Raw genomic sequence first — 9900 nt, 5'->3', positions numbered from 1 at the left:
CTTTTCTCTGTCCATGTATTTGTCCTTTCTTCATGCCTTGCTGCACGTAGTCAGGGTTCCAGACCCAGTCTTCATGGGTCGTGGCAGGTGGCAAATGCCCACTTCTTCCTGGGATTGTCCATCGGTGTTGGCAGCCCAGGCTGGCCCTTGCTTGATGATTGGGTCAGAAATTCAGCCAAGTTGTCCTTTCTTGGCCTTACTGGATATGAGTGGAAGCAGCGATGGGACCTTGGCGAGACACCCCTGGAGGCACTGCTCCAACCGTTTCCATGGGAATAGCCAGTCTTTAACCTCTACACTTGCTTCCTTTATGCAGAACTGGAGGGAGTGGTGGAGCTAGATCTGGATATACCATGGAAGAATAAAAGAACTAGACTTCGTTGCCTCACCACCGATGGGCCTCCTGGCTTCCACATTTAGGAAGAAAGCTGAAGCCAGAGAAATTGTGCTAGCTGTGGGGCTGCACTGCAAAGCAGGAGACATTGATGCCAACCCTCATACTTAAAAGTCGTGTGGCTTCCAGGACAGGGAAAGTAGGAGAAATGGATGGAGAAATAAGCTGCAACTGCTCCTCTGCTTGGATTTCAGGGCCTCTGGGAAATGGCTGTTTGTCTCTGTTTGCTTCCCTAGGGCCACCTGGATGCCCTGGGTGACTCCTTAGGAGGTGTGTGGAGCCAACGCAGCAACAGCCATGAGCTCATCTCCCTGGAGGCTCAGGGAAGTCTGATGGGAAGGGAGAGAGAAAGTGTACAGGGAAGGGGAAAAAATGGATGCAGGAAGGGACTTTGGGATGGGCAACAGAGTCAGGAGTGGGGACAGGAAAAGAACAGATGCCAAATGCCACTATGGTTTGTTACTTCTCTGTGGTATTCCCCTTTGCTCTTTTTTCTTTCCCCTTCTGTCCATCCTTCCTTCCTTCCTTCCGTCCTAGCTATCCTGGAATCACTCTGTAGACCAGGCTGGCCTTGAACTCAGAGTTCCTCCTGCCTCTGCCTCCTGAGTGGGGGGGGCAGGTGTGTGTGTGTGTGTATGTGTGTGTGTGTGTGTGTGTGAAAGATGTGTACCACCACCACCTGGCTGTGGGACAACTTCTTGATGATCAGCCACATCCCGGCTTCTCCCACTTCCAGCTCCAGTCAGCAGGGGGAGGCTGTGCTTCATTAGGCTGCAGAGACATAAGCAGAGCAGGGCTTAGGCAAGAGGAGAAGAGAGAAGTAGCCTACTATAAAGACTGCCCCGGGTGGGAGGTGAGAATGGGGCTCCTACCTAGATCTGTCAAGTTGTAACCTTGTTGCTGCCCCAGAATCAAGTTGAAATTCAATTCAAGGTTCCTCAAAAAGACACACGCCATTCCTCACTTGCCATTTCCTGATCTTTGTGCATGTTTCTTTCTGAGTGAGACTCCTGTCCCTTCCCTTTGGGCCTGGGCACCCCCTGCTCACCTCCGTCATCTTTTCCAGGAAGCTTTCTAGGTTCCCCTGTACCCCAACATCTCCATTACACCACGTGCCTCCCTATTTTCTGATTGGTGGAGGTGTCTAATACTCCTTTACCTACAGCACAAGATGGGAGCAAACAAATGCCTAGAGAAACCAACAACTCTCTGCATGACTGGGCAGCCCGTGAGGGAACATCAAAGTCCAGGGAGATGCTGTTTTGTAGAGTGCTGTTCTGGTAGGTTTTTGTTCTGCTCAACTTTACCTTTTCCCTTTGCTTCTAATGAGATGGGAGAAGAGTCAGAGCAACCAGGACCTGAAGGAAGAGGCTGGACTCCAGGACCCCAGAGTCCTTAGAACAGCTAACCTATCAGAACTGGACAGGGCGTTAGAGGTGATGCAAGGAAGCCCGTGTCTTTTCTAGGTAAACTGAGGTGTAGGCATCTGTCTAAGGTTACATAGTAAGAGGGGGAGGCCACCTCGGGTCAGGGGCCCTGTCTTCCCTGCTTAACAAGTGTCTTCACCCAGGGTGGATTGATGTCCAGACAACTATCTCCCTAATCCCTCCTCCTTGGACCCTACAGCCTTGGTGATCTAGCCTACACTTCTCCCAGACCCTAGCTGGCCCTAAGGCTTAGAGCGACAGCCGCTGAGCGCCCCCTGGATGGCATGGTCTGGGCAGCTCTCCTTCGTCCTTCTCCTTGACTCACCTCCAGCCCCGGAGGGCTGGACTAAAGCTCCGCGGACACGGCCCCAGCTGCACCACCGCCTGGGCTTGCTCCAGCGCTGAGAGGCCGCTCTTCTCGGCGTCCCGGGTGGGGCAGGTCGAGCCGTGTGCGCTATGCCTTTAAGTCTCCGGGAGATGGGCGCTGTGAGTCGCAGCCGAGGCTAGCGAGGCTAGCGCGGGACGTCGCCATCAGCCCGGCTCAGGCCAAGAGCGGAGGGACAGCGGGGACCCTCGCCGCCCACTGCGCGCCCATAGCTGGGGCTCAGCGAGCGGCGGGTAGCACCCGCTGTGATGCGGAAAATGTGAGAGGCAGCGCAGGGCAGTGGGGAGGTTGGCGCGGAAAAGGGCGGCAGAGAGGCAGACCGAGAGGCAGCGAGAGAGGCCGGGGACCGGTCGGGTACAGGTGGATGATAAGAGCAGCAACCAAAAGAATTGAGAACCACGGGCGGGGTGCGTGGGAAGCCGCAGGAGCCGGGCAGCTGGGCCCGGTCTGGGGTTGCGAGCACGGCCACGGCGGGGCAGGGCACAGCGGAGGAGCAGGGACGCCCGCGGGGGTGTCCTCTGGGAGCGGCAGGGAACTTGAGGCGCTGTCGGCCCAGGAGGGGTCGCGTGGCGAGGACATTGGGGCAGCGGGGGCCCTCAATGAGCTCCCGGGGAGGGCGAGGACCCGGAGTGCGGAGCCGGGTGTGCGGCGGCGGGGGTGTGTGCGCGCCCAAGTGCGCGTGTGTGAGCGCACGGGCGGGTGAGAGCGCGCGTTAGGGATTCTGCCGGCATCGCAGCGTGGAGAGCAGGAGGCAGGAGCTGGGCGCGCAGGGGAGCGCGGGCCTCTGCCGCGCACACGCCGTGCGCGCTCTCCCGTGCACACACACTCACACACTCTCTCTCACATACACACGCGCACATACACACACGCACGCACGCACACACGCCCTTCCTGCTTCGCTGGTTGCCGCTGCCACCATCTCGGAGTGAGACCTGAGGAGCGAGAACCCAAGCTGGGGCAGGGATCGGAGGCGAGCCCAGCCCTGTGATGCCGGCCCCGAGCGGAGCCGCGCGCGGACGGCGCGCTCCGACGGTGAGTGTGGCGGGGTCTGGATGCTGCGGCTGGGCTGGGGCTGCGGGGGTGCTGGCGGGGGAGCTAGGGTGTTAGCCCAGCGGCAGCGCTGCGTTCGAAGCCTCTGATTGGGCTGGAACCTCGGGGGCAGCCGTGGGGGTGGGGTGTTGAGTGCGCGTCCGTGATGGGCGTGCACGCTCAGCACCCCTCGGCGTGACCGCGCTCCCCTCCTGCTGCGCAGCTCCTCCAAACCCTCACCTGGCTCAGGAATCACGAAGGCTTGGAGCAACTTTGCCGAGCATCCCGGGTGTGGCAGGCCTGGAGGCGGTGGGGGTGGAGGTGATTTAATGGTACAACTTTGCCTTTTCTTTCATAAGGAGAAAACATGAGGGAGAGTGGGGTGGAGGCTCTGGTTGGGGCCCCTGGTGGGTCGAGGGTTGCCCCTCTGATACCCCATCATGTCAGCCGTGGGTTCTCTGGACCGCCTATCAAACCCAGCAGTGGCCCTGGAGTTGTTGTCCCCATACCAGATTCCTGTGACCCTGCCAGGGTCAGGTGGGACCGCATACTGACAGCTTCACGAGGGCCAAGAGATGTCTTTGCAACTGGCGGGAAGGTGGGGGAGTGGAAAGCATGCAGATGTGTGATCCCAGGTGTGTCCCCAGGTGACTCCTGCTCAAACTACCTGCCAGTGCAAACGATTGTGCTTGAGTTGTGCTACTTGAGGAACCAGATGCCCAGCTCTCAAGAGACTGGGGATAGACCGGAGGGGCATACTCAGGCCCGCTAGCCCGGCATCCTCATTCCAGCTTGCAGCATTGCATGTTAAGCCTGTCTTATTCCATGTATCTCCTTTTTCCGTGAGTCTCTGCTGGTCCTTAACTGGCTACTTCAGGGAACGTCCCAGAGACCCTCCTTATCTCCAGCACGGGTTCTCCCTCCTCTAGGAAGCAACTTTTGGCTGCCGATTGATTTTGAATTCTTCCAGTTCTCTTCTGTGCAGATGGAGCCCATATCCGTTTTTTTCCCCCCTGGCATTTAAAGTACAAGCCTCTGGGCTTGGAAGCTTTGATCTTAGCTTGGATGCTACTTGGAGGGACCAGCCAGTATCTTTCTGGATTTCCCAGCAGTCTCTACTTGTGGCTAGCGTTCAGATGTAACACTTCCTACAACCTCCATTATCTCCCTGGAGTCAGTCTCTCAGCCCCCTCAGGAGAAGGCAGGATCCTCAGGGAGGCTTTCTGTTCACAGAGGAAGGTGCTGAAGTAGAAACTGCACTAAGAGAACACCTCTCTCTAGCCTCAGGGCAGTCCCTCGCCTCTCTGAAGGGATGCTCTGATCCTGGTCCTGCCGAGGCAGGCAGGGCAATTGGACGTTGTTTATGGACCTGGAATCGGGACTCCAAGAGGCCTGTGGCTGGAGTCACCCCAGTACAGCTCTCTGCTGTCTGTCACCAATATTGTTCCTGGATGAGGTAGCTACTCAGTCTGATGCAGTTCAGCCAAGGCACTATATCTCCCTGACCTGATCTATGGGACCTCCTGTTCCAGTCTGGTTAGACTCGTGCTGTCTAGATTTGGTGCCAGAGCCTGTCTGTGCTCCATGATGGTCTGTAGACTGCCCAGCCCGGCCCTGGCATGTCAATATGATCCTAGGATCCGCGTTACGGTGAGCCTTGGCATTGTCCGTCTGTGTGAGCCCCCTGGACCAAAGAGTTCATCCTTTAGCAAGTAATCTTGTCATTGAGAGCTAAAAATATGGTTAGGGGGAAGAGAAGACATCTTGATGGCTTCTGGGCTAATCCCTCCCCTAAGGGGCCCAACTCAAACACAGGAGGTCAAAGCTCTCAGCCTGCAGGTGACTCCTTGGGCCCATTCAGGCTGTGGCTCAGAGATGACCGGTCTCACCTTGGGTGCAGTGGTTGTGCCTGCAGGATGGGTGCTTTCATGGCTTCTTCAGCCTGTGTGGGCTTTCTCCCTCCCAGGCAGCCTCTGTGCCTTTCCTTTCTCCTGGCCTGGCTCTGGCTGACTCTTAAACTCCTGCTGACTTGATGACGTTTGTCAGCCAAGGCTCTTCTGTTCTCTTTCAACCATGCTCCCTCTCCCTCCATGTCTCCCCAGGCTGGACTTCTATTTCGTTCTGAGGTGCTGGCACCCCAACGGAGGGGCCTGCAAGTTCTGAAAGGGCTCCATTATGGAGCCCTGGAGTTTTGTTTCTTAGGTGTGGGCCACTGTTCTAGGTGGCTGGAGACTGGCCTACTGTCTGGCATGGCCCAACTTTTGTCATCCAGGCCTGTTTGAACTCCTGCCAGGTTCTCCTGTTCCAGAGGTGGCTCTGCCCCGTGCCTCCAGATGGTTCTAGCTAGAGAAGTACTGTGTCTTCCTGAGCTGGGGAAATGGCAGGTCACCTCTTTGGCCCCTTGTGCTGCTGGGATAAGGCTCTTCCTGAGTCCCACTGACTGCCCTCTTGGGAAAAAAGCCACTCCCACTCCAACCTCAGGACTGTGGCCCCGGGATTTTCTCCCTAGCCAGGGCCTGAGCCTCCCCCCCCCCCATTTTCTCTGGGCTTTAAATTGTCACATTCAACTTTAGCTACCTACGGCGGTTGTGATTAGACTGGATCTTGGGGTGAACTGATGGCACAAATGATCTTTGACCCCTTAGACCTCCTTTAGGGGTAAAGGGTCACCCTGGCTGGTATAGTCTTTTTTATGATTTCCTAGGGCTAAATAACTGCCCCTCCCCCAACCACACCTTGAACCTTGCTCCCCACTACCTGGAATCCTGCACTTAGGGCTCATTATACATCTGGTTTGGAACCTGGGGTGCCTGCTGTGGATACTGATGACAGCGCTAGTCCTCCTTCGATGAGCTGTGAAGGGGAACCAGGCTTGGACCCACAGCCCTAGGTCTGAGCAGAGCAGGCCAAGTGAGTACACAGCGTAGGGTGCGAGGGGACAGTTCAGAGAGCCCTGAGGGCCGGGGGGGAGGGATTCGGGCCTGCTGGAATGTTTCTGGCACATGGTGGATGCTCAATAAATCTTTGTTGAATCAATGAATGACTGGGGACTATGGACGCGGGTGAGGGCTTTCCAGGAGATGGCCCAGCAGTAGCAAAGGCAAGGGGGTGGGACGCGCCCGGTGTGGGTAGAGTGTTTGCTGTGGAGTAGCTCACTCAGGAGAATGACAGGCACTAAGCAAGACCACATGAAGACTCTGAGTGTCCAGAGAAGGAGCGTGTGCTGATGCCAGGTACAGGGGTCAGGGATGAGGTTCTCGAGGGACAAAAATTAGATTTGTGATTTAAACCGCACCTGCTGCTGATGGTGAGGAGCTTTGGCCTGAGAGGCAGTGAGGCCGCGGGGGGGGGGGGGGGGGAAGTCCAGGCTTGTGGCAGGGCAGAAGCTTGGTGTCTCTTCCTGGGAAGGGCAGGTGATCAAAGACAGATTTTTTTTTTTTTTTGGTTTGTTTCTGAGTGGGGACATGAGTGGATCACAATTGTTAGCCTAGGGCTCAGGTTAGCTCCACTTATGTGACATGCAGACATGGTAAGGGCCCTGAGTCACAGATGCCTACGAGCAACCTACTGAGCTTTTGGGCCCTGGTGTCTCTTTGTGAAATGGGCAAGATTGTCTCCTTGGATAACTGGATGAGTTTGGGTGATTTATGACTTCAGAAGGGGGCTGCAAAGGAAGGAAATGGGTAGAGGTCAGCAGATGGAGAGATTGAGCCCCAGAGAGGCTGTGACTGGCATGAAGTTGGGGGCACAGCATTCCAGCCTAGAGTTTCCCTGGCTATTCCTGTGGCCTGCTGGGCAGAGGTGGGTGGAGTGATGAGGCCTCAGGGGCTCCGCAGAGGACATCCTCAGGCAGTTGCTTCGGCAGTCCAGCTGTCAGGGAGCATATGGGGCCATATGGCCACATCAGGGGAGGAGCTGCCCGCCGAAGAAGAGATTGTGGCTGTCACCACGGCCTTCTGGGCCTACATGGGCACTGCCAGCCACCAGGGCCAGAGCAGGCAGAGGCCAGAATGGAACCTTGATGCCCAGGTTGGTTTGGACACGGAGGTTGGGTCTTGGCAGGTGGCCCAGTTGTAACACCCGTCTGCTAGGGCAGCTGGACAGGCAGCTTTGTGTCTGGGATTTGTCCAGCTGTGACAGCCACCTCACTGTCTACCCATCTCTGATGGCCCTGTGGCCCCTGAGCCTTGGGGAGCCAGTTTCAGGCTTCAGTGGAGTCTGTATGTGTGTGTGTAAACTTCCTCACACTGAGAACTCATTCTGTCTCTGAAATTTTGGGTGCGGGCAGGCTTCTTCTTCTTCTTCTTCTTCTGCTTCTTCTTCTTCTTCTTCTTCTTCTTCTTCTTCTTCTTCTTCTTCTTCTTCTTCTTCTTCTTCTTCTGTTTTTCGAGACAGGGTTTCTCTGTGTAGACTTGGCTGTCCTCTATTCACTTTGTAGACTAGGCTGTCTTTGAACTCCTAGAGATCCACCTGGATCTGCCTCCCTGAGTACTGGGATTACAGGCGTGCACCCCCACGCCCGGCTATGGATAGGCTTCTTAAATCAAACAGGTGTGATCAAAATTAGCCGGGTAGCAGCACATCTTTAATTTCAGTACCCGGAAGACAGAGGCAGGCGGATCTCTGAGTTTGAGGTCAGCCTGGTCTACAGCGTGAGTTCCTGGACAGCCAAGAAACCCTATCTTGAACCCCCCCCCTCCAGCCCCACCAAAAAAAAGGCCTGTAGATGCCAGGTGGAGCTGGGTTTTAATTTTTATTCAGCTGCTGCTGTGCCTGGTGAACTTGGATAAATCACATTTTTTTTTTTTTTGTTCCCTGAACTTCATTTTCTTTACCTGTATCATGGAGAGATTAATATTAGCTTAGCAGAAATGTCATCAACACACTTCGAGAACAGTGTTTTCTGTTCAGGCAATGGTAGCTCATTTTGTGCCTTCTGCAAGCATGAGGGGGAGGATGCTGAGTCCTGTTGGTTTCACTGTCCTGACTGAAACAAAGAGGAGCCTTAGGATTATCTCCTAGAGCAAAATTTGTTTTATAATTTTTATGTATTTATAAGTTTTGGGGGACGGTAGTAGGGCTTCCTGTGACTCAGGCTGGCCTTAAACTCACTATCAGCAGGGGCTGACCTTGAACTCCTAATCCTTCTGTCTCCACCTACAAAGTGCTGGGATCACAAGCATGTACCATTACATCTGGATCTATCTATCTATCTATCTATCTATCTATCTATCTATCATCTATCTATCATCTATATATCTATGTGTGTACATGTATACTATACACATATATTATAAAATATTTACTTATTATTTTAATTTTAAGTGTCTGAGTTTTTGCCTGGCTGTATGTAAGTGCCCCATAGGCATATAGTCCCAAAACAGGTCAGCAGAGGGGGTTGGATCCTCTGGAACTGGAGTTAGAGAGATGGTTGTGAGCCACCAAGTTGGATGCTTGAAACTGAACCTGGGTCATCTGCGAGAGCTACAGAGCCATCTCTCTATCCTCTTTCCTGGATTTTGATCTTCATGGCTCATCCTGATGGCTGTTCTATACTGTGGGCAGAGCGTTGCCTCAGTCCGCAGAGGGGGAAACAGAGGTGCCAGGGAAATGATGATTGGGTTGAAACATGTTTCTGGTCTCCTAGTGCAGTGTTCTTGCCCCAGGATGAGATTCCTCAGAGACTGAGGGTGGCTTTGTCTTCTGTCTGCTCCAAGCTTGGGGACTGGGGAAACTCCTGCTCAGCCCTGTTTCCATTAAAGCAGGAGCACATGGTCCTAGTGAGCAGCCTCAGTTGAGCTGGGGTATTCGAGAGCGTTGTGAGTGTCTCTGTACCCTCTCCATGTGGGCAATGGGCTGAGTGTGGGTAGCCTCCTGGTGGTGGTGGGAAACTGGGGGGATCTGGGAGTGGCTTCCATACAGCTTAGGGATGTGCCAAAGTGAGTGGGGCTCAGCCTTTGCAGGGGGTGGGGGGGGTGAAGGCCCTGGACTCTATGACTGCTCTGTGACTCTAGAGAGGTCACAATTCTCACAAGCCCCATTGCTTTGTACATTGGAAAGTGTGATCTCTTAGCCTATGTCCCAAAGCTGTTTTTGAGGCTCTAGTACAAATGTATATTTGTAAGTTGCTGCAGCATAAAGACATGATATTCTATGACAGTGACGCCCAGGAGTCTGGACCCTACGACTTAATGATCCTGCAAGCATTTGGTGATTGACTTGTTGGGTGCTTGCTTTGAGCCCAGCTGTGCTGGGTGCTGCGGGGACAGAAATGACTAAGACCAATCGCTTGAAGCATGTGGCCAGAGGTGACTGTGGATAGTCCCTCTCAGCTCAATGTGTTGGGTAGGCTGTCACTCAGCACCCTATAAGATTCCCTGTTCCCTCCAGGCTGGTGTCCCAACTCCCCAGCACCAGGCATAATCTGACTCCATGCTTCTGTGGTTTATCCATCTTGGGTAGCTGTCATGCTCGGGGGACAGATAAACTAATTGAGGGATGTGGTTCATTCCTCAAGGCCTCCATGGCCTTTGCCACTTCCTCCCTTGGTGGCCCCAGGGCCCAGGATGTGGGCAGTGCCCAGGATATTGTTTGAGAAACTTAAAGTTATGGGCAGCTTTTCTGCTGCATTGCTTACCACAGACATAGCCCTCTCGGTCCCGGGA

The 9900-nt window shown here is 54.5% G+C and overlaps 1 protein-coding gene across 4 annotated transcripts in view; it reads left to right on the top strand.

Moving 5' to 3' along the window:
- Window positions 1-2103: 2103 nt before the first annotated feature.
- The window catches only part of LINGO1 (leucine rich repeat and Ig domain containing 1), a 206509-nt gene continuing 198712 nt past the window's right edge, over window positions 2104-9900 (top strand). The window contains exon 1 of one of the 4 annotated variants that reach the window (XR_014779356.1): window positions 2104-3238. The gene's annotated coding sequence lies outside the window, so the exon portion shown is untranslated. Of the gene's footprint in view, window positions 3239-3456; window positions 3568-9900 lie in introns of those variants that run through there. The other 3 variants (XR_014779357.1, XR_014779358.1, XM_084782262.1) reach the window with 3 other exon arrangements.

This window comes from Acomys minous, assembly GCF_964271855.1.
Source record: "Acomys minous genome assembly, chromosome: 5".
NCBI lineage: Eukaryota > Metazoa > Chordata > Mammalia > Rodentia > Muridae > Acomys > Acomys minous.
Note: the sequence above shows the minus strand (reverse complement) of the source record. Positions and strands in the feature narration are given on the sequence as shown.